This window comes from Anopheles gambiae, chromosome 3, assembly GCF_943734735.2.
Source record: "Anopheles gambiae chromosome 3, idAnoGambNW_F1_1, whole genome shotgun sequence".
NCBI classification, from domain to species: domain Eukaryota; kingdom Metazoa; phylum Arthropoda; class Insecta; order Diptera; family Culicidae; genus Anopheles; species Anopheles gambiae.
The window spans coordinates 77,796,253-77,821,268 of record NC_064602.1 but is presented as its reverse complement, the minus strand read 5'-3'; the positions used below and the strand labels follow the sequence as shown (position 1 = coordinate 77,821,268).

Genomic DNA, 25,016 nt, shown 5'->3' with positions numbered 1-25,016 from the left:
TCACACAAAAACTCACACTTTCCCATCCCATCTTTGACGCTGATTGCACCCCAATTTCTATCCAGAAAGAGCTCGCTCTCTCACTGTATCTCCTTTCCCTCACCTCACATAATTGCATTGCATCTCTTCCGACTAGTCTGCGGCGTTATTAGACACCTCAGCACGGCGCGATTGACTCAATCTCAACGCTCCGTCCGTCAACTGGCGATGATTGATTGCATCGGCCAATCATTAGGCCGAACCCGGCGCCGGGGTGCGATATTTAATAGAAAAACCTAACCATTTGCCTAACCTTTTGCACACACACACTCATCGGTAAGGTCCACGGATCATGTATTATATTTGCCTAAGATAGCGCGAACGCCCGCAGCAGTGATTGCAAAACTATGTTGTTGTGTGCTTTTTTTTTTTTGGTTGCTCACTCCACAACCCACGGTCTAGTCTGTCACTGACGAGATAGAGAGTAACGCTTCCAAATGTTTTGCCTAACAAAACAAACAACCAAACAGTGTGGCGTTGGTGCATGATTCGATGGGGTTATTTATATGATTAGAAGTACCTCACCGACACACAATGCCCATCCAGACGTTATCAACCGGGACGACCCTCGGGCTTGGCGCTTACCATGTGAAAAATGATGCCCCCATTCCGACAACTCTGCCGCATGTGTGCCTTATTGATGCTATCAGTAATTGGGTGCTTGAGTTAATATCGCTCGCACGTCTTTCAAGCGCAGGAGACAAAAAAAATCAATCGACCACGACGACCTACGACCGGGGTACGCAAATGTAATCTCAGCTTCAAATTCAATTCCACTATCAGGCCCCAAGCCCCGGCCCAGGAAATCACGTGGAGGCAACGCATCGCACGCAAAACATCAACTCAACACTCTTTCGTCATATACTGTCGATCCATCATCTGGTGATGGTAGCGCGAGTCATCGGAATAGAGATCATTTAATTACAACACCTCACCACAGTATGAGTAGGCGCTGAGGATTGCTTAATAGTGAAACCAATTTCGCCACTACCCGGCTTGGAGCTGGACTCCGAACTTTCCAAGTGCTGCAGACACAACACGATGAACCTTTTCAAAACGCAACCATGTTAATTACACTCGGAAAGATACACTTCTATCCCTCCCGAGTGTTGAGTGTTGATGTTTGGAGCGGCACATCACGAGCACATTAGCCGGAAGATGGTTCCACGCAAAAAGGTGTTTCTACGAAGGACAATAGCACCGCTTGCGTTGGAGGCGTCGGGCGTCCTTTTTGCTGAAAAATCCACCAGCCGAGCGAGCTGTAGAGGACTGCGGAGCAAGAGAAAGTAATTAATTGCAGATGTTAATTCGATGGAAGAAGTGTTTCAGATCCCAGGGATCTTCAGCCCACTGGCTCCAAAGAGACCCACCGCACTGGAACCTGGTGCACATTGTGCTGGTGATTAATAATAATAATAATAATACTTTCCCATGGTTCAAGAACTGCCTGCTACGTCTCTTATCTAGCACGAGTTCACTTCCGGAGGGCAACGGCCTACCTTTTATTAGAAACTCCGCCACCAAAAACCGCTGCCTACCTCCGTAAAAGCGTAATGTTTTTACAGCTCGCTTGTAGCCTCCGACCGCCAACGGACAGTCCCTGGGACAGACGTCATCATCATTTTAGCTTTTGCAAGAATTAAGATAACCTTCCCACTGCCGCTCGACGAGCTGAAGGATACACTAAAACACCTAATATCAACCCCGCTAGGTGTATCGTGTTGCAAAATGTGGCTCCAGCCGCATATTTGTTGGGGTAAGAAGAATCTCGAAAAAAGAATAGGGCAGCACAATATGGTGTGGGACACCATGAAAAGGTTGGAACAGACAGGAATGGTCGGATGTTTACGCCAAGTAGCGGGTATGTTTGTAGAATTAATTACTTCTCCAACGAGCGAGAGTGAGCGCTCCCGACGACAGCTTCCACGGTCAGAAGAGATCCCTAGACGTTTCGGTTCATCTCCACGGTGCTCTACCTGACTGTGCGCCACGACGCTGTAAATAAAATGCCAGTCATTGCACGGAGTACAGCATACAAGGTAACTTCCCCACCAAAAAAAAAAGAACGTCTGATGCACACAGTGGAAGCCCTACGACACACTGGTGCTGGTTTCGTTGATGCGGATTTGGCCCACAAGCACCCACTCGAAGCGCGCCGTGTGAGCGTCGCGCTCCGGACGTTGGCGTATCTGCAAAAGCCTTTCATAACAAGATGCAACCGTCATCCAGGTGGGAAGCGAGTAGAGAGATAGAGAGCTATTTAAATTGCAATGGCTGCTGTGGGTTGATGCGCGCGGTGGCGTGAAAATCAGGACAACGGCACGGCAGCTTATTTCGCGTGACAGCGAGAGGTGACGGCGTCGATGGGATGTAGCAACTACTGCCAGGATGTTGTTGGCTGCTGCTGCGGCAGGAGCTACCGTTGGGTAAGTTATTGTTTGCTTGCAACAATGTTATTATTTTGATTATGATTTAAATTGTAGTACCGGCACATGACCCAGTTGGACACGATGTGGTGTGGGCACAGCGAGATCGGCTACTGTTAGCGCAGATGACCAAATGGCCGGACCGGGTGTTGATCCGTTTCCAACGTCAATCAGCAATGATTCGAAGTGGAATTCCATTAAAATGTATTGCAATATTTTTGTTCCGTTACTTCAATGTAGCCTGCAAATCTGAGTGTTCCCGGGTCCTGCTATTGCTGGAGACGGCGAAGATACTCTGCAGATCTCTAATGTCCGGATGATTGTTTTCAGCAAAAATACCTTTAATATGTGTGTAGTTTTGTTTGAATTAAGGGATTTAACTTCTAACGTAATCATTGAATAGGATTAAGCCAAATAAATAGCTTCTAGGTTTGTATACACATTTGAAAATTTAATATGGCGAAAAGTAGCTTTCAATTTTATAAATATTTCTAATGAATCAGGCTACAAATTCTAGTTATTTAATTCAAAACGTTAATTTCTTCGTATCTAGAAAACAGCTAATCATCTATCCTCGGGCCTACCGGTGTTTAATAGCTCTTCAGGCCTTATTGACTAAAAACATACATCCTTGAGGACTGGACGTAGTTGTCCGAATGCTCTAGAAATTGAAGCAACTTCAAAAACAAAGAAACAACATTTAATTTCAATAGCAAAATTCATAAATCATTGCCCCAGTTCTCTCGGTACAATACGCATCCCATCCGGGGAGTGTGCGGTGTTGATCACATGCCAGCGTAAAGTAATTATAATTTATTGCATCGCTACACAACTTGACTGCCGGGGGCACAAGGAATGTGATCCACTTTCTTTCCACCACATGTTTAGGCCCTACGGGGAATGTTTGTTAGTGTGTATGTGCGTGTGTGTGTGTGTGTGTGTGTGTGTGTGTGTATGTATTGTAGCTTCGACAGGAAACAATGTCCCAAAAGGGAAAAAGGCCCCCGGACCTAAGAACGTTCGATAATCAACAACCTCATTCTCTTTCTCGCTCTTCAGCTGTTGCCCATTTGGCCTAAAGGTGGCCGAGCCGTCTAATGCTCGTCGAGCAGGGGTGGGGGACCCTCGCGAACTGTCCTCGACCTTTGCCATGTTCGATTGTCTTGTCTTGGCGGTTGGAGCCCTTGCGCCCCGGAGGCCATCGCATGCCGGCGCACTGCCCACTCGTCACGACGCTTTCCCATTTCCCCCTCAGCCAACCCCCAAGGGACCGAACAAAAAAACTGCACCACGGCTTTGCTGTAGGTCGAGTGGGCAGTTTTATTTTTACAACATAATTTCGCTCCAACTGACCGCCGCCGTTCGGGCGAATTGTGGCCGTGGTGTGGTCATCAGGCCGTCCCTCGGTAGGTGTGGTCGTTTGATCGTGTATGAGCGTATGAGGTGTGCGTGTGTGCATGTGTGTTGACACTTGTTTTGGAACGGAAGTTAAACACGCTTTTACCGACGCAACATCTTCACCTGACCTGTATGCACTTTCCCGGGAGCAACGGGCGTTCGTTTTGTAAATGACTTAGTGTGTGTGTGTGTGGCAGTCTGTCCTTCCCCCTAGGGCCCTATCTAATGCCTCATTAAGAACCGGAAAGAGAAGAAAAGAAGCGAAAGAGAGAGAGAGAGAGAGAGAGTACGAGAGAGTGCGACGGAACCGTCCTGGGTCCTGACCCCACACAGGGCAACAAAAGTGTGGCATTCGTTACGGCCGTGCACGAATTAGTTGCGGGCATTGTTGTGTCGGCCCCACCAGCCACTGCCAGCCACTAATGATTCGTACAAACAATGACGCTTTATGTAAATTCATCGTGGACGAGCGTTTGACGTTTTTATGTTTTTTGTTTTCGCTTTCCAATCTACGACACCATTAATGGCAAAAAAGGGAAATTAAAATTTTGAAACGCAATTAATTAATTAATAGCGAACCAGTTTTGGTGATTGAAATGTTCGTAGAAGAGAAAATGTATGCTCCACAGCAGTGAAATGATCTGTTTTTTTGCGTATTTTAATTTTCAAATGCTTTTGTTCGCATCCAAAACATAATCAAATTCCATTCTTACTAGAAAAAACACACTCAGACCATTGGACAACTGTCCTTATTTTTCCCATTACATTCCATTTCCAATCATAATGGTCCAGATAGAGGGAACGTATGGTAATAAAACAAACAGATCGCACCATCGTCGAGTGGCCAGCTGAGGTATTTTATTATTTGGCCCTTGTGATTTTCAGCTCGATATTTTCACATTCGCAGACACACACACAAATATCTTAATTCTTGCAAAGGACATTTTCACTGACATACACTATGGAATGCATAATTACCGCACGGAAACTGGCCATCGCCTCCAGGAAAATGCCGGGAAGGCGATGAAAACGAGGACCCGAGCGAGGAAAGAGAAAAGGGTAACAAAAAGGCAAAAATTTATAATAAACGGCAAACCACACACACACACACACACACGCCAGGCCAGCCATAACAAACTGGGAAATCATTTATTCAGTTTTGTAAGATGAATTTTTCACCCACTCCACTCGGTGATGAATTTTTAACCAGCCGGACCGGGCGTGGAGGGTTTTGTGTGTACATGTACCGCCGTGTAGTTTTTATTCCAGTTGCCAAAATCAAGTCACTGTTGATGGGTTCGTTCCCATCGCTTCCCATTCTTTGGGCTCCGGGAGGGAGGGGTCAGTTCGAGCTCATCCAAAAACTTATCCACTTTTGCCAGAGGGACTTTTGCCTAACGTTTATGGGGGGAGGAGACGACCAAATGGGTGCCTTTTTCATTGTACCACATCTCAATATTATGATGGATAGGTGTTCGAGACTTGTTCGCCTCCAACTCGTAGCTCTGCCCAGCACAACAACGGGTGGGATTGTGTGGGGGTGACGTTTGGAGTGAAGATAGAAAAATAATTTCCCTCCTTTTTTTTAGTTTAATTTTCCCTACAGCCCTCAGCGGTGTGCGCGCCGGCTCATACATAACTTAATAGCGCAAACCGGAAACTGGATATATGAATAATGAACGTGGCGCAAACGAATTCGCCAACCGGCCTCCCGCTTCATTCTTGTTGCTCACTTCATGGCTGCTGCCTGGGAGGATGGATGGGGGGCAATAATTCTTCCACTTTTTCCTCGGCAACACACACGTGTGGTGCGTGTATGTTTACACATCCCCGCGTACACATAGTTATGCATGTGGATAAGAAACGACGCATGTGTATATATATACTCTCGTTCACTCAATTCGACTCTATTTTCGTATCGGAATCGAATGACAAACTGTGCGTCCGCCCAGTCGGAAAAATCGAGCACACGCTGACGCATTTCCACGCAAATGGTTGGAAATGGATTTCACTCGAACGAACGAAGGTCCCCGGAGGCTTTCGCCCGCGCTGTGTGCGTTTTGCGCAGTCGGTGCAGAGCAAGGCAAAGTTTTCCTGGGAGACTACTTCTGGGCCTCGGGTTGTCTCGGTCCACCCCAACACCGGGCTGACCGGGCGTTAATGTTGGCGATGGGGTTTTTATGCCTACCTCACCACCACCACCACCAACCCTCTGGGGGAGGGATCAACGCAATCGGATCTGTTGTCCGCGGCTTGGCTGGTTGTTTTTTTTTGCGCAAAGAGCCACAGTCAAACACCGGCAGCGCACTCAAAAAACCCGACCCAGTCAGCCCCACAACCTGTTGAGAGGATTGAATTTCAAACTAAACGACTCTCGGGACCGGGCCGGTTCGGTACACCTCGGGGGGATTCCGTTGTTTTCACGTTTTTATTAGGCCTAATCTGTACCCGTTCCCCTCCCATGATTCCGGGGCAGTGCCGCCGTACCACTGCTTCGCACAGCGGTCGCACCCTAAACTCGTGACATAATGATGAGCTGAAAATAGTTTTGTGCGTGTGAGAGTGTGTCTGTGGATGTTTGGTTGTGAAAGCCGCCGTATTTAGTCCTATGCCAGCTTCCTTTCAGGCGGGGGGAGGGGAGGTCTTCCCTAACCCCTACACCACTCGGGTGTCATCCGCGGTAGTGCCCCAAATGGGGCGGTTGGAAAAACAGTGGAGCGGGAAAGCGGTTTTCTTAGTATGTAAACTTAGCTTTACATAATAAAGCTGATCGCATCGTAAAACAACGCCAGTGGAAACGGCCCGAATGTACTGGGATCACTACCCGAGTCACCACCATCGACAAATGACTACCGTTTTTAACTGACTACGGCGTTTCTGATGTTTGATAGGTTTAACCCTTAGGCGGTAAGTAGGACACCGTGCTTTAATTGGAAGACATTTAAATTTCTAACGTTAGGATGATGCCCGAACACCTGGAATGGTTTCAACCGGAAGAACAGAGTGTCGAAACAATTCAATCCAAATCCCAAGCATTTATTCCAAGAATTGGCCAATTCGGGATCGATCATCGAAAACTTTGAAGAAAAAAATAAATAGAATGTAACGATTTTTTTCTTCCACTTTGCTTTTGTAATTTTGAAATCAAATGCACAATAAATAGAATCATCCAAGTTGCGTAAAGTTTTCCCAATTTTCCAAGAGTTTTCTATTTCTCCCAGGTTCAATTCTGAGATTTGCACCAATTCGTATCTCGTCCACAGCTTCTTCTTCCTCTCGAGACCCTCTCTTCCAATAAAATGTCCTCAACATCGTCGTTGTTCCACTTTTACCGGCAAACATCCAAATTCGTCGAATCATCGGCAAGTTTTCATCCCCCCCCGAGCCCGTTTTTTCGCGCGGGAAAACAAACAACCCCACCCCATTGCTCGCGCACGGTACAGCCAAGGGTTAATGCCGGCTTTAAAACAGTATCCCCTCGAGTGGAAATTAACAAGAATTATACCTGCGCCACCACCTACCAGCACCGAGGGGAGAGCGGGCGAAACACCCAACCCAGAAGCAGTTTAATGCGATTTGGTACACCAACAGCAAGCAAAACGGACGCAAAACGGACGTAAAACCTGATTAAGATGCCTTCGCTAACGGATGAATAATTTCGGTGTGCGTCGCCATCGTCGTCGTACTTTTTTATGGTTGTCAAACGAATTTTCTCCCAGCTGACCTTTTGGGCGAGTGTTTCTGGGGCGAGGAGACCTAAACCCCGCCTATGGTAAGGGTGCTTACAGCTAACTTTAATCGCGTCCGTGTGTCTGTGTGTATTTTCCAGCACTCAACATGTGGCCTGGTGCCGCTTGTGCACTCGACGGCACACATGTGATTGAAAGTGGAGCAGCAGCAGCAGCAGCAGCAGCAACCGCAGTAGAGTTAATTATAGTTGGAAATGAGAATGGAAAGCCCAAGCGAGCGAAACTAGCAGCCAGGAATGGACAGGAGAAAGAAAACAAAATACGTACACTTCCTGAAACAAAGAGAATCGAAACCCATCCAACACAGAACAGAACAACACCATCGTTCAGGACTGCCAAAGCCATCCATCCATCCATCCCCCCATCAGACACACACACATACGCGAGACACAGCCGACCCATACACCATATATAACGTTTTTACCAAACAAAAACGTCTCCCGTTGTTTTGCGGCCATCACCACGCTTCGCCTGGCATTCCGTTCCGGCAGCATTTTCCGGCCGGTGTCCCCGTCCAACCACCCTCGCCACCAGTGAGGGGAGGCGAAAAGCATCCCCAAAAATTACCTAACCGAAATTGTTTTCCAATTAAGCCCCAGTCTTTTGCATTCTTGGAAAATTAATTCGCCCCGGGCTGGCTTTGGGTTTCGAAACGATCCTTTTTTGTTTTTTTGGTTGTACTAGCAGCGACAGCAGGATCGGACCATCATGCGGGTAAGTGAGTGAGTGTGTGTGTGTGTATTTGTGTGTACATGTACAGGTATTACCTGAAGCTACTGAAATACAGACTGAAGCTGAAATACAGACACACACACACACATACACAGCTTGAACGGGTCTGTTTCCTCCATGTCCCGAAACCATTGGGGTTTGGAGATTCCCATTTGTTTCCCGAGTGTAGCAACTGTAGCTCTTTTGCTGAACTTATGTAAGCCTGAAGTCTGAGCATGTACAAAAAACAAATGGGCTTCAGTATAGTGTACACACACCTACACACACGTTGGTTCAAATTTTCATGCAGGTCATTACAAAAATTAATTATGGAATCCATACCTCCTTTGTGTCGGTAAGCTGTCGGGACATGATGTAACTGGAATGAGCCTTCAGTAGTACTTGTAATTGCTTCTCTTCTCCCGTGCCGAAAGCACGCGGTGGAAATGGAAAATGGTTGCGCTAGGTGGAAACCCGTAGCCCATAGCTTTTGGTCCTAGCATTTTGCAACAATAAACAGTAAGGTTATTGACTTGTTGAAAAGCATTTACCACAGGGTCGTTAGGAGATACAGGGTGAGGTGGTGTAGCAGTGTAGCAGGACGTGTCAGTGACTTCAAAAAGTTCCTGCAGACCGGCAAAGACGTAGAAACGCTGCTCCCGAAAATAATCAAATCTCACCACAAAGCCCGCCAGCTGCAGCGGGCTTTAAAATATGTCCTTTGAACTGTGTAAGCGAGCCACCAAGAGGGCCAACACAACAGGGCTTGTTGTCGTGCGGGGCTAAAACCGCAGACAATGGAAAATAGCCCTGCGAAGGACACAAGCGCGTTCTTCTTACTCTCCGAAGGGAAGTCTCTGCGCCCTAAAGAGCTTCGTTTAGATAATGCTAGGACACACTCAACGGTGAGGCAACGGAAATAGTCAACTATTTTGGGATATTATCTATTATTAAAGAGCTCAAGTGGTTCCATTGGAAGCTCTGTTGTGGTTACTAACGGTGTCTTCCTTTATGTTAGACATTTCTTAGTAAACGTCCAATAAAATATATTCCCTTTCAAAGCAACTACGACCTCGTTTGAACTTTCGAATATTTCTGGAACATTTCGCAAAGTTTTAGACTTGGGCAACGACAAGGACCTTACCAAACTTTACTGGTACGTTGTACAAACACACCACCCGAACAATGTATCTTTAACGCTACAAAAACACATTAGTCGTCACCGACAAAAGAATAAACTTTACTCAGCACCAAACTTTGCCCACCCCGCAAATGCTCTCTCCCCGTGTCCTTCGTGTGCTATTGAAGCTCCCTTCGCCGTTCTCTATTTCTAGGACAGTTTGAAAAAGACACCGGAATTAATCGAAGGCGCCGCCACCGCGGTAGTGGCTGCTTTTCGATACCCACTCGCCTATGACGTCAACGGTTCCATTCAGATGCGCTTCGCACTGACGCAGCGCAAACGCCAATGCTCCCTTCACCTCCTCTGCCGGATGAGTATCATCGATGGGAGGATAAAAATATAAAGTAGCACAAAACGATTGAGCTTTTTTCTTCCTCAAGCTACACAAAACACAAAAGGGCAGACAAAAAGGCAGCCTAAACGCGCGCTCGAAAGAACGAAAAGCCACTGGGAGGTTGTGCGTGTGTTTTTTTTTCTTGTTATTTTACTTTTAAACAATCGCTGCAAAGATAGCGGGCAAAAATTGTGCACCGTAATCGAACGTAATGGATGATTGGTGGGAAAAGCGGCGGTAGCGCTAAAGAGGCCGGGGGAAGCTGCTGACAGGAACCAGCAGACAAAACCGGAGCAGAGAGTAAGTAAGGGAAAAAAAGGAAGAAACCACGCAGTCATGTGGCACCCGAGACCAAAAGGCGAGGAAAAGCTCTGGCCGCACCGCACGCTACGTGCCGGCGTTCGATTGATTTGATAAATTGACTCCGATAAACATTAGCACGTTCGGCGGCACAGTGTGTTACCGGGGGTTAAGGATACACTATCTAGACAAACCGCAAAGGGAGGAGGAGAAGGGCCCATTGAACCGAGGAAAAAACCTTCCCATACCACCTCCCCATTTGGCGTTTGTAAAATCGAGGAAAAATCACGCATCACCGCATTAAAGCGGCCGCGCGCCGTGTGCTGTCAAGAGGTTACGCCGTTACCCGATACATCCCAGCAGATAGTGGTAGATGTCCCCCGGCGGCGAGATTGTTAGGGCGGCGGTTGGGACCCCTGGTTGCAGCTTGGCAAGCACGGGGCAGCACGGAACGGGCGGCCGGATCCCACGGAGGAGTCAGAGCAAATCAATAACATCATCATCAAACGGGGAAGCGAAACCCGTCAATAGCATCATCGTCGAGAACGGTGCCCCATCCTCGCCTGCGGGCAGATCAACACGGAGGGTCGACTGCTTTGGTTAGGGAGTGGGGGAAGAAAGCATAACACAGTTACCCGTGTGCCCATCATGGCGGTTGGATCCACCGGTTGGATCAGCATCCCAACCTTCACCGTTCAAAACAAATCAAAATCAAACACATCAATTTTTGTTTTCGATAATGCGTACGATGTTCAATCGAAACATGTGAATCTGTGGCTGAAGATCTCTACCATGCATTTTGAGCGTCATGTTTCTGGGGCTGAAATCTCTCTCTGAAACCCAAAACAAATGTTCAAATGTCAGTTGGGGTGGAAAATTGGGACCAATTCTGGGAATGTTCATGGGTACTGTTTACTAAACTTCACCGAACTCACTTAACTCTTCACCGAACATTGTCTGGAGCACTGCTGATTTCTGAGATTCAGAGGAATTCTTCAAAAAGATATTAACCTTAACTCTTCACAGAACATTGTCTAGACAACTGCTGACTTCGAGGATTATGAGGATTTATTCAAATTGAGAATTTTTAATACTTATTTTTTATCTAATTTTTATATTAGAGGATTACATACAGAAAATATTTTAGTCATTTCAAAGAATAGTGTGATGCGTATTAAATTCTTTCCATTGCTTTGTAAACATTGGCATCGTAAATAGTGCCATTTTAAAGCTATTTATAATGAACCGAAGCTTACAATTTTGGGTTATTAAACCTTTTCCAAAATATTTACATTGTTTGCCGCTAAATTCTGACTTCAAGACACCAATTTACGATACTATATCTCATATTTTAGCTCAATCTGTCATCATTTTTTGTCAATAGATTACAAAAATTTGAACAGTAAGCCTATCTTTGTTTTACTTACTGTTTTATTGTGCAGTGACAAACACAACCAAGGTATATTTTACAAAAGTCGATGCAAACTATCAGTACTTGGTGTCCTGGAATCAAACAAGTATGATCAGATTCAAAAATTGATGTCTCAAAAGCTAAGTTTTGCAACTGTGAACTAAAGGAAATACCTATAACTGGTCCCATTAACATCAATGACATTTACTAAGTATCGTTTAACATATGTCATTGAATGCTCAACTCGTGTGTACAAACGTATAATAAAGCATGTTTGTATTAACTCCGTAGTGCACGCATAAACTCTCGCTCTGTAAGACCAAACCGAGACCAAAGTCAACTTTCCAAGCAAATCTAGACCGCTTCCTTCTAGGGAAGCTAAACAAATGAGCTCTACTTTCAACCTACGAAAGTAATTATTTCCTGTTAGTTCGAAGAAGAAGAAAAAAATTTGGAAAAATGCTCACTCAAGAAGTCCCATTGCCCGCCCAACGTTGTGCGCTACACAATTCCCTTTTACCGATCGATCGGAGCCTGACGTTCAATGAATAATTTAGATTTCGCTTTCACTAAGGTCATCACCGGCATGCGGCGAGGGTTACTGGAGAGAGAGAGGCTACTAAGGAAGGACGTGAAGGGGGTCACTACAAAACGGTTCCCGTTTGACCCGCTTCACGAGCGGGCCCACAGCCAAGCCGATTACTGTTGGAGAGCGCCGCGATCTCCCGTCCCGTTCGACTTTGACTTCTCCACATGGATTCGAAAATCAAGACGGAACACAGACGTGTTCCGGCTTCTAGTCCGATGGGCAAACTTGCGTGAGTGATGGGTTTTGTGGAGAAGAGACAAGACCAGCAAAAGATGAAGCAGCAAAAAATCAACACTCAACCTGTGTCTCAAGGTGTGTGTAAGTAGATTTCGTTAAGTTCCGTGTAGCTAAAAGGGTTTTGGAGGTGAAACGTAATGCTTACCTCCACGTCGCACCAGGTCTCACACACTGAGAATACCCACCATTCAAAGGTACCGAACCATTCACCCGCGTGAAGGCACCACACAAATAGATACCGTGCCCTGTGTGAATGTCGAACATGCACAGCAACAACAACAGCCGCAAAAAAAGACTGGAGGAAATAATAACAATCATCAAATACCGATTAAGTATCAGAAGAGCATCGGAAAGGCAGGTTGAGCCGAACGAATGAAACGAGCGTGCAGATCGCGTCGCGTCCTCAGGCAACAGAGCAAAGCGAAAAAAAATAACACATCGCCGACACCGGAACCGCCTATTTGCATCACTTCACTCTGCGCTGCGAGGCGCACTAATTCATCCACCACTCAATCTTCAATCGACACCTTGAAGTGCTCGCAGGCGAGGCAACAGGTTTGAAAAGGAGCTCGCGTGTGTGTGTGGAAATGATAGTGAATCATGGTTTACCTTTCGCTTAACGCCATACGCCGCTTGGCCCTTCTTCTCATCGGTTGATCATCATACATCCTCCTCCCCTCCGGTTGGATCAATGGCGTCGATTGACGTCCGATGAGCAGCGGGCGAAAGGCGAACCGACCAAATCGATCGTGTGATACCCTTTTTGCTGCGCAATGACTCCGTTATGCCCACTTCCCATACACTATACCAAGGGTACAGGGCACGAGAGAAAGAGAGAGAGGGTTCCGGTAGTGGACTACGCACGGTGCAGTATTTGGATAAAGCCTATCTTTCCCTGCCACACAGCCGTCGGAGCCAGCACAGCTTCAGTCGGCGGCTTTCCAATCTGTGCCTGTGCTCGCACAGTGTTTTAAAGACGGCAAACAAAAGCGAACCAACCCAGCCGTGCGCATATATTTAAGCTTTTAAGCTGCCCTGCGCCAGCCCGCCAACCGCTCCACGACGTCCGGGGGCATTCGGTTGGAAATCGAGGCCGCGCTGTGAGCCGAAAGTGCCTAATACACCGATTCACACACCCGGTGCCCGCGCCGTAACATGAATACATTTGAGCTGCTTGTGCCTGCCCGCTGCATCTTAGCCTATTCGAGCGGAATAGCGCTTACGCGGCCTCCCTGCGACCTACAATGGTACAAGAACCCAAGCGTTCACCAGACCTACCTCGAAGCGTTTCAGCAATTATGCATCGCGGCGCCGCGTTCCCCTAGGGGGGAGGGCAGCTTCCTAGGCTAGTTTGCAAGAAGCTTTTAACCGCCGCTCGCGCTGGTAGCTCGGGGAAGTTCGCGAGTTAAGTACACCGTACCACCACCATTCCTACAGTGAAGATCACCCGACACCTTCCTTCCCGTCCCGGGGCCTTTCTGTTGTCTCCAGCTCCGAAACACTCCAAACAACTCCAAGAAGCCCTAACACCACTCTTTGTGCGGCACCGCAATCCCCGTGAACATCGATTGGCACCTAGCGCAAGGTTTTCGCTGTGCCTGTGCCCAGCCATTCCAAGGCGGTGCGTCAGCAGAAAACTGCATTCGTCACCAGCAACACAAACCTAAGCGCGGCTTGGACACATAAAAAAAAACAAACTCGTAAGTCACACCGCGCAAGACGATCAAAGAAGGGTGCCTGAGTGTGTGCGGTTTGCTCGCACACCGGGGGTGATTATGGTCAGGGTCGAAAGAGTGTTGTGTGCGCGTCTGGGGCGGGTAGTGTTTATCGGATCGGCGCTGCTTTGTGCTGGAAAGCGAAATTTATGGTTTGATTTTTGCTTCCCACAACCCACCGCCGAACCAGGATTGCCGGGCCCCAAAACAAATACACACATACACAGACACAGCGGGGCGGCTTTAATCCTTGAAGCGAGAGCTGTCTTTATGGTTCGGTACGATTCGACACACCTCGAAACGGGCACTAATCGCCGTACCGTTCCGTTTCCGCCCAGCATTGATTTGTATTGTTTTTTAATCATTGCAATTTGTTATCTTGCGTCTACGAGGCGTACATTCTTGGAAGGATTTGTGCCTCACGCTTTATATACGTGAAATAGCATATTCAAAGCGCCGAAGGCTTGGTGGTCTAATGTTAGGCGCCACGGCTTGGACAAGGACGGAAGTTGTTCGATACTCATCTTTGCAACGCGTCATCTCGTAGTGAATTTATTTGCTAGCAATGTGTAACAAATTATGTTGCAGGTCTTTTGTCAGAAATAGACAGATGGGATCGTGTTTCAACATATTTAATCAATTACAATTAATCATATCATATAATGTTCATATGTTCCAAGCAAACAAAAAGCCAAAATCACACACCAATTTGCTTGCAGTTTGCTTTTGCAGCAGGAAACAAAACTTTAAACTCAATAATTCCGACAAACCCGATTATGGAAGGGTTCAAAAAGTACAGCACACACGACCAGGGCTTGATCTATTTGGCCTGTTTCGCGAGGAGCCCACCCAGATCGCGAGAACACGCAAAGGAAAATCACGAACGGCAAGAGAAGGATTAGGTGACATCATAATCCTACGTCCATCCCGTCCGTCCGTTCGCACTTACACCTCGTTTGCCAAACACCACAAACCCACCACGAGCGCGCTTTTGTGTGTCCTCTCACCTGCCACAGCCATGGGAATGCGCGCCACACCTTACCGCCGGCCCCATATGTCTCTCAGGGCAGCAGGAAAGAAAGCCATCCCGAATGGAATGATTATGGGATGTAAAAAGTTTGTTTGCTGCCCTCAAGCTTCTCTCTCAATGCCATTCCGGCCGTCCGGTCGAGGCCGCACACGGGCCCGTTACAGACGGGAATCGTGCGCGAAGCGAATGACAGATCATAATTATGAACATTAGACGTTCATTAGCCTCGCCGCCCGGGCCGCGGACCGGGCGATCGGACACTTTCAATCATCCTGCCGAATGTCTGCCACGCCGCTGCGTTGCGTTCCCAGGCGCCCAAATATGCCCCGGCGAGAGGCCAGCGAACGAAGTGATCCATTGCCATCAAAGAGCGGCCCAACCCAACCTTCCCTTTGGTGGCGGCAAGCAAGCAAGCAAGGGGATTTTTTTATTTATTTTCTGATTGCCTTTCATTTTCGCACACTTCAAAATCCGCTCTCGCTGGAGATAGAAACGTTTTACAATCCGGTACTGATCCGGGAGATGAAGGAAGGAGCACAGCAATGACCACAACAAAACACTTTGAATCAATCTGCTCGGTTGGCTCGAAGGAACTGGCTGGCTAGAGCAAATAATAGAAGCATTTTGTGACTACGCTGCAGTGATCGTTTCCAAAGCGGCACACAATTAAAGATTAGTTTCGGCGAGGCCCGTCTTCTCGCGGGCGTGCAACCAGATGCGAAGTGTCAGTAACAAACTTCGCACACGCTCCAATGACTGGGGGGGAAACATCGGTAAATATGCGTCGTCTTGCCAGACGCCCAGAGATTTGCGCCATTCGCAGCAAAAAGTAAGCTGCGTTGAGGTAAGTAAAAAATAACGAGCAACGAGCACAGTGCACGATGAAGCGTAAAGGTAAAGCGCTACATACAGACTCCAGGCGGAGCAATACAGTCAGCCGTGCGTCGCTTGGTCCGCAATCTTCACCACGTCACCGTCGGGACCGTAGGTCGCGTCGGTCCCGATGCTCCGGTGCCAAATTCATTATCCTCCCGGCCGACTGCAGACGCTGTTGCAGATGAGAATGTATTTCGTCTCGCTTCAGAGGAACGGTCACCAACCTGCCGGCAGCGAGCCCTGCCCTGCCCGAAAGGACCTGCGCGCTGTCCCGTCCCAGCCCGCCAGCACCGCCGAAGCATACAGAGCAGACAGCATCGCAATTGCATTCCACACTTCGCTGCACATCTGCATACTCCGCTCAGCTCGCCGAACACAACGACTTAACACCTCGAGTTTTCGCTATTCTCCCCTCCCTTGGGCCGGGGACCTACTGGCCCCTTTCCACCTCACGAGCGCACACAACGGTCGCCGTACAACACCGTCGCCGTCTGGCTTTTTGCGCGAGCCAGCTCGCCCTCTGTCTTCTCGCTCCCGGGGCCGCTTTGCTTTTTGTGTGACACGATGAGATGGTGAATTATTGGATTTTCCTTGCCTGTTGGGTATGCAATAAAATTAGTTTCAGACCTAAATATCGTTTGTCACCAGTGCTGTTGTACGTTCGCTCGGCTCGTTGGTTATGGTTTGTTGCGCGTTTTTCTTCTGTTTCTTCTTCTATTTTTTCTTCTGTTTTTGTTCCCGCCCGCTCATGATCCCTGTTTCGCGAATTGCTTGGCCGTTTTTGGCCGTCCTCCTCCGGCGTATATTCCAGTAGCGCGCTAGCGTCTTCACGGTCCAAGTGAAGTCAAGGAGAGAAGTACACCGAGCTGTACCGAGTGAATATTTCTTTGCCTTTTTTATATCTCTTTCGTTTGCTGGTGCTGTTTTTTCCTACCTCTTTTTCTTTTTCTCGGGCTCCACACACACCGTATGTGTGTGTGTGTCAGTGGTTTGCCAATTTTTCCGTCCCCCGGTTTTTTGCCAAATGAAGACTATTCGTTCCGTTCGGTTGGTTCGTAAAGTGGTGTTTTATTGGGTTGTTGAGGTAGTTGCTACTCTCTCAAGCACCGGTCGCACCTCAAGTAGGAGGGAAAAATCTCAAGCAGATGCGCATGAGGGAAAAGTCGGTTTATCGAGCTGGGGCTCGGAAAATACACTTTGGTAAGGGAGTGAGGGTCGGAGATATTTAATTGAAAGATTTTTGAGTTTTGGCAATATGTTTTCTATCCGCGTCAACTTTTTCTTCTGTTTAAAGGATCGAATATTTCACAGTATTCTGATGGAAAATGTTGCAATTGTAAAAACAACACATTCACGATTATTTTGAAATAGAATAAAACTGTTAACTACTAGCAGTTTAAATAAGATGCGATGGACCATTAGATCATGTTTATGTAAATTAAGAATACAAAATCAGTATGGACAATTATTTTATCAATTTTCGTATAACTTTACCTTGTCTCTGCTCTTAATAGTATCAACTATTTCGTATTGTCGTTATTTATTTATATTGATATCCTCGCTTTTCTTTATTGCTTATTCATTATTGTTCTTATTAATTTAAATTGCTCTTGTCTCCTCTTTGCTACATTTATACATTTACTTTTACTTGTTTATATAATTTTATTTACTTATTAGTTATTTGCCATCATCTATTTAAATTTTTTAATTATTCTCCTCTCTTTTCTTTACATATAGCTTCACTTATCCATTTTTGTTATTTGTTTATTTTAATTAGTCTTGCCTCGTCTCCTCATTGCTTCATTTATTCACTTTCTTTTGCTTATTTGTATGAGTATATCTGCTTATGTCTTTATTTGACATAATCTATTTATTTGATTTCTTATTTATTTACATTGATCTTCTCTCTTTTTTCTTTGCTTGATTTGTTTCTTTTTTATCTGTTTAAATGACTCTTCCTTCGTCTCGTCACATTTTTATTTATTTATGTAGCATTAATTATTTGTTTGGTTTTATTTTCATATTTGTTTCAATTGCTCTCCTTCCTGCTCTTCATTGCTTCATTTATTTATTTTTGATTTTATTTTTTTAATTTGCCTCGTTATTGTTTATTTTAGTTATTCATTTATTTATACTATGTTGATGACAATTCGAGTAACTATATTGTAACATTATTGACAGATTATTAATATATTATCAGTTTCCATGTTCTGCAGAAAAGAAAACGGCTGCCGATTTGACATGCATATTTACATACATAAATTATAACACAATTTTTATCACATCATACTCCACCACACAGCTTACGAAAATCATGAAAGGAATCGATTCGCGTCGTAAATATATTATGCTTTACGTTTTCATCAATTCCTTGCAACTTTACAACCAACCCATCAAAAACCTCACCGTTAAATACACGCTGCTCTAATATTTATTTCGTCTAACAATCCAAGATCAGCAACAGTCTACAACAGCTGTCGGGCTGCGTGGGGAGGGGGCATTGAGCTGTCGGCGGAAAAGCCCTCCCCCTCCCAGTTTCCTCTCGAACCAAACCGCCACCAAGGTTTTTCTCTGCAAGGAACCCTGCTCTGCAAGGAACCCCCACACCGAGTGTGCTCGTCGGGAAAGTGGGATGTCAAGATCGTTGCAAACTCCATTGTACTTCACACCACCCTTCACCCTCGTCACCCCGTCGTCGTGCACATGTTTTCTGTGTTCGCTCCACACAACCAAAATACGAAAAAAAAACAAGCGGAAACCAAACGGTACGCCAGCACAGCCAGTACCAGCAAATGGCAACAGAATCTGCCACACCTTAGCCCACCAAACAATCCTCAAGGAAGATAGCAATGGGGGTGTAGGCGAATAAAAAAAGAAGAAAAAAAAACACACACACACACACACACTAATATTTCGAAACGGAAAGGTCAGCGCAATGGTGTCTCGCGGCCTGTTCGCAGGTTACTCTCCGTGCCAGGTTGTGTTGTCCTTCCCGGTGTAGAAGTATGCAGCAGCCCCACCAACAACAACAAAAATTGCTCACAATACAAAACGGAACCACAGCAACCCAGCAAGAACTACCACCTCCTCACACCTTACTGGCCACAGCAAACCACACCAGCAGCAACGAAAAAAAGCAGGTCAACATCGTTATCCGTTTCGGAAGGATTCCGGGGGTCGAACGGGGCGGAGGCGGGAATCCGGGGGAAAGAACACCAACATTCCTGCTACTATTTATCATGGCTTGTGCGGTGGTGGTGGCTGGCTGGCAAATGGTTAATCATTTTATATCATCAACAACGAGCCGCAGCAGCAAAACAAATGGCAACCGTTATTATTGCTCAATGGGAATGCACGGCACCCGCCGCCGAAAGGGAATGGGTTTTGCTGCACCCGTGCACACACACACACACACACACACGGTAGGACGTACTATACCATTTGCTGCTGTGTGCTATGGTCTTGTGCTTGCGTTTTCTTCTATCTTCACCTAACGTAACACATACAGCACACAGTAGACAAACGGCTCTGTGGTAGCGCCCAAAGCCCCCGTGGTGCATGTGCGATCACAATGCATTGTACACACGGTACACACTCCGGCCGCTGTTTTATTATTACCTGTGTGTCTGTACGCGACTTCCTGTGACCCTTTGAGAAGGCCCCCCTCGTGGGGCAGAAGGAGGAGAAGGTTAGCTCGCAGCTGACTTCGTACAACAGCAGAAGGAGTGACAAACGAACCACGAGCAACAAACCAATCCCTCCACCCTTATGGCCCTAAATCTCACCCAAACAAAGCAAACTGACGGATTTGCTCAAATTAAAATAACATTTAGCGGTACTCATAAGTGCGGTCGGCTGGCAAGCGGGACCCTTCCTCTTCCCATTGCACCCCCCCCCCCCCCCCTCCCCATCGCAGTCCGATCGACGCGAGACAGTTAAATGATTATGCAGCTCAGCTGCGAACGCCGCGAGATGACGAGTGATTTATGGTTCTTTTTTCATTGTTGCGTCCCCGCTGCCTGATGCCTTGCCCCTTGCCGCCTTTTTTTTACTTAGGGGCGCAAAAAACTCTCACACACACACACACCGTCGGTACCGTCTTCCCTCGTTCGTGTCTGATGGATTAAGCTGAAGCGATCGAAGGTTCCTTTCCTTTACACTAGCTCTGAAGGGATTGTGTGCGTTTTGCGGGCGAGGGTTTTCTTGGTGCTCCCCCGCTTACGGGTATGGGAGTCAAAACGTGCAAACACCTCGATGTTCCTGTGTTTTTTTCCTCTTCTCAGGCGACACAGTGTAGCTGTGTGCTGTCTCGAGCGAGGACAATTATTTACCCCTGGGTGGAATGTGTGACTGGCTGGCAACGGTTGGGCGTTAAGATAAACGACGAAATTCAATTCTCGTACGATCAAATGCACATGATGCAATCCATTATCATAATCGGACGGACGGACGTATCGTTATTTGCTTCGACGGTCCGTTCGGAGAGGACAGTGATGTAACATACATTTTTATTATCGTTTGTTTCAATTTGGTACGGTATAGGTTACTTTTAAAATTATTTCGTGTTGCAACTACTATTGACCCTGCGAAGATTGCGCACTTGCAGAACGACTAGCAGTGATTAATTGGGTTCCTGATGGCCAGATAGTCGGGGTGAGAAATTTGGGGCAAGGACCTGATGATGTTTGTAGCCAATGCTACACGGAATGCGAGTCGAAGAAGTTTTAGAAAACATTGAAGTAGATTTAAAAAAGGTCCTAGAGGTTGAAATTATCTATTGAAGCAATCAATGTAGGGAAGTTGGGAATTAAACCCTAAATTCTGAGTATTGTTTAGTCTATTCAAAAGAATAGAAGATAGATCCGGATAATAATTGTAATAAGTATCTATTTCTATCGGGTATAGAACACAAGAAGTTGTGCTAAACGCTGGAGTTGGACAACTGGATTAGGATTCAGAAAGTCATCATAGTCCCAATATCTGATTACTGCAGCGACATCTATTCAAGTAATCAACATCGTCCACGAAGATTACTCTCTAGCAAAAAAGAGAACTGTTGAATAGTCTGTCCAGGACATTTTGAGTAAGATTCAGATGATATATGTAACCACTGTCTGGTTCTACTGGGTATTAGAACTAAAGGACTTAAACTTGCATACACTGAAACTGCATAACTAAATTGATATCCCTAATACGTGATTATGTTTCTACGGTCATCAATGACGTCTGTATTCAAGGCATCAATGTTTGGGACTTGGTTCATAGCTTGGACCAGAATTCACCAGAAACCTTCCACACAAAGCCTTATATTTTCAAAGACTTGGCAGAACTGAGCATCTCAGAACAGAAACCCACAACGCAAACATTCCCGGTCAAATAGTATCACCCCAAGTTCCAAAAACACATCCAAAGGCTATATTTCAACCGAACGGTTTCATGAATATATTTTCCTCCCATATTAAAATCTAGCTTCCCATCTAGCAACTCACCTGAATCGACAACTGCCAGAAAAAGCTCACGCCAAAATTCGCTCCGCACGAACAACACTGCTCCCGCAGCTCATCAAATCATCTGCAACGAACAGCCCGAGAAATGAAATAGATAGGAGTTTAAAAAAAGGGTTAGCCTGTGAAATAAAATAAGAAAGAAAGAAAAAGCGCACGCCACCGATCTCCAACGGACTGTGTAAAAACCACAGTCGCTACAATTATTACGCCTGCATGCACGCTCAAACGCTTCTGTGTCTTCGCTCTAAACGCCTCGTCCTGCTCCGAGTCGCCTATCAGCCCTCTATAATTGCTGACTGACGTGCTAGCTCGGCCAATCTCGGAATCCTGTCACGTCACGCCCGTCCGAAAGCTGTCTAAATTTAGTCGCTCACCGCCTTCCCTCCCGACCACTGGCCCTGGCTGTCAGACGAAGAGCAGCAGGATTTCCGAGCCCGAGCTTTTGCGCGCACACACGAGAAATGGACACGGCTAATCCGAAACGAAACCAATGCCAGCCAGCCGGGATGGTATCGCATCGGAAGCGCGGAATCGGTACTACAATCTCCCAACACCATTCCATTGCAAAAGGTACGTGCCAACAAAGCGATAGAACGGTGTGGTCGTCGTCTCTGTGTGTGTCTCTGATTTCCGTGCCGTGACCGAAGCATCAACGCAGCATTCCTCGGCGCGCCGAGAGTTATTAGCATTTTAATGTGATTATCATCGTAAGAGCCAAATCAATCTGCCAGCAAATTTTCGTAGATTGGATCCAAATTTATTATGCTTCCCGGCTAGCATGCGCTAGCGCGTCGTCTGCCACCACACGCGCCACCACCAGCGATAGAACGTTTCTAGACGAAAGTCAGACGTAAATCGCTCGAGTTTGAGTGAGGACCAGTCCATCCGGTGGCAAAAAGGGTATTAGGAGGACGGCGGTACCGGGCATTTCCGAACGTACACGAGCAGAAACGGATTCGGATTGACATCTAAATGAAAATATAATTATTATCCGGCGCATAGTTCTGGAAATTCTTGCCCGAGAGGCTCGCGGTTGGAAGGGCCGAGAACGGCAGACGAGAATGCTTAAGCCTGCAGGATAATCAAATAAGTCCTGAGAAAACAGACGCTGCATTACCCCCGCATACACAGCGCGGCAGGCTCCGTTCAACAGTTTGCAGTTCTTTTTCACACTTCCATCGGCACGCATTTGTTCAGGCAGGCTCTAAATGTTTATGTTAATCATCGATGCTCGACGACTCGCAAGGCTTCGCTTCAAACTTCTAGGAAGGCATTTAATCTTTACCGTTTAGAAGAAGCAAATGGGCACAAAACACACAATGAGCCTTACCGTATGCTTATTATTGGTTGAGTACCTCAAGTACGGCCCAAGGAGAACAGCTAACCTGCTGCATGCATGTGCGCTTTTATGCATTGTGCAGCCACACAATCCCTGTGTTGTGTTGGCTGGCAATATGTTTGCCTTTGCATTATGCCCCAGGTGCTAAAGCGGGTCTCCGGGTGTGCTTAGTTAATTTTCAAACTCACACAAAAAAAACAACCTCACAAAGAACCTAAACCCAAGTCTGTTAGGTTAGGTTCGGGTCGGGGCGTTGTACCAAGCGTTCTTGGTGAGGCGGTACCGTACGGTGTGCTAGAAATAAATCACCTCATCGTTCGATTTTCTCGTGAATTATTCACTTTATCCTTCGTGTTTTTATCTTGTACTTATACTCTCTTTCCCCGAACCAAACAAAAAACTCTTGAAAAGAACACACAAACCCCAAAAAATGCCCGAAATGTAGTTCAAGGTGTGGTTTGCACGATTTGTTTTGTTCCCCGTTTTTTTTTAATTTAAGCAGCCCTCCCCAGTAATTAAATAACCGTCACACCGACCGGGTGGCATTAATTACGGGTAATTACACAAATATTAGAATGGTCCTTCCAGACGGTACGCCCGTTCGCCTGTGTGGAGAAAGGGGCGGCATGGAGAGGCGGCTCCACGAAAAAATAAACCTTCAATTGCACGAACTGCATTTAGCCGAAAACCTTTCCACACCGACAACAGCAAGCAGTAGGGAAAAGAAACAACGAAAATGATTAATTTGCAACACATCGTCTGTAGCTCGCGTTTGCTATTTTATTCTCCCCCCTCCCGTCAGCGTACGGCAAATTAGGTCCCGTTTTCCTTAGGTCACCCACTAATGGAACGCTTTTCGGCGCTTCGGGGAACGTGTTGCGGTCTGTGGACGGGCGCCGTTCCTTACCATTTTGGAGGATGCACGAATTTCTGGCGCTTGCAGCAGGCCCGCCGAAAATTTGAAACAAAAAGCTCGTTCGTTCGGGGACACGGGATGGTGTACCGTCAGGCAGGGTATGGAGAATCGTGCATAAATTAGAGCTTTTTTGCACTAGAGCACGCCCCATTGCGAACGGGGCCTGTGCTGAAGGACGCCGGAGCAAATGCGCTCCCAGCACGACGGCGATGACGGTGTGGTGTTGCTCCAACCGGGGAAGGAAGGGTACGCGCGCTAGGGTTGGCCGAAGTGGCCATAACATCAGCCCTATAATTTGATGTCGTGAGAAAACACACGACCAACACTCTCTCTTTCTCTCTGTGCCTCCAATTTGTACCAGTGGAGCTACGAGCCAGGTTGAAAGCGGACAGAAGCGAAGTGGTTCTGGCAAAGCGAGGCAACTTCCAATTAGGATCTCACCTTGTGCACAAATCTGTTCACCGTCTCACCCGCGAAGCGGTGAACTTACACTGCTCATCGGTGTGAGAGAGTTTGAGGGAGCTGAAAAATTGAAAGCACCATCGCTCAACGGCTGCTACAAGAGGGGTTTGAATTTTGCATCTTCCAAATTCAGCACGATACAGGGTGAGACAGGAAAAAAGGGGCGAAAACTTCTTCAAAATCTATGTTTTATCACATAAAGTAATAACACCAAAGTAATGTTTTGTGTTTTGGTATATTAATAATAGATGATGCTAGATTATGAGATATTTACTTTTATCAACGTCAGTCTTTGAACGAGCGTCTTCATAAATACATTTTAATAAGGATCATTCTTTTCATCTGTAGTACATAGTTTGGATCATAACAGACCTTATGTTCCCAAGTAATTGGTACGTATTCAAGACACCGATTCACACTTTGGTATTGATGTTGATCACAACTGGTGACTTCAAGACTCTTTCGGATTTTCAAGTATCTCTAATACAGGACCAGGTCTTAGTGGATATAATTCACTTAGGCTGACCTGGCCTGACCTGAGAATACCTCCTATTTTTTTTGTTGGTTTGTTCTTTCTTGATCAAACAACAGAGTTTGAACGAGCTACTCATAGTTCATTCACATGACATCTTGGCTCGGTAGAATCCAGAGAAATCCTTTATGGAAGTTTATGTCTAGAAATTCTAGGAATAATGGCTAACAAAACCACTATAGTATTTGCTCCAGACAATGGAGGACTATGTCCCCATAAAATATCCAAAGACCCTTGTCGAAATGTCTTTTTGGACGAGAAA

General features: G+C 46.4%; 1 protein-coding gene across 5 annotated transcripts in view; it reads right to left on the bottom strand.

The window, feature by feature from the left end:
- LOC1270670 (uncharacterized) overlaps positions 1-25,016 on the bottom strand; it is a 144,932-nt gene that overhangs the window by 96,394 nt on the left and 23,522 nt on the right. For 2 of the 5 annotated variants that reach the window (XM_061654305.1, XM_061654302.1), the window contains exon 2: positions 21,488-21,569. The exons of the other annotated variants lie outside the window; for them this stretch is intronic. The gene's annotated coding sequence lies outside the window, so the exon portion shown is untranslated. The remainder of the gene's footprint in view (positions 1-21,487; positions 21,570-25,016) is intronic. 5 annotated transcript variants of the gene reach the window in all.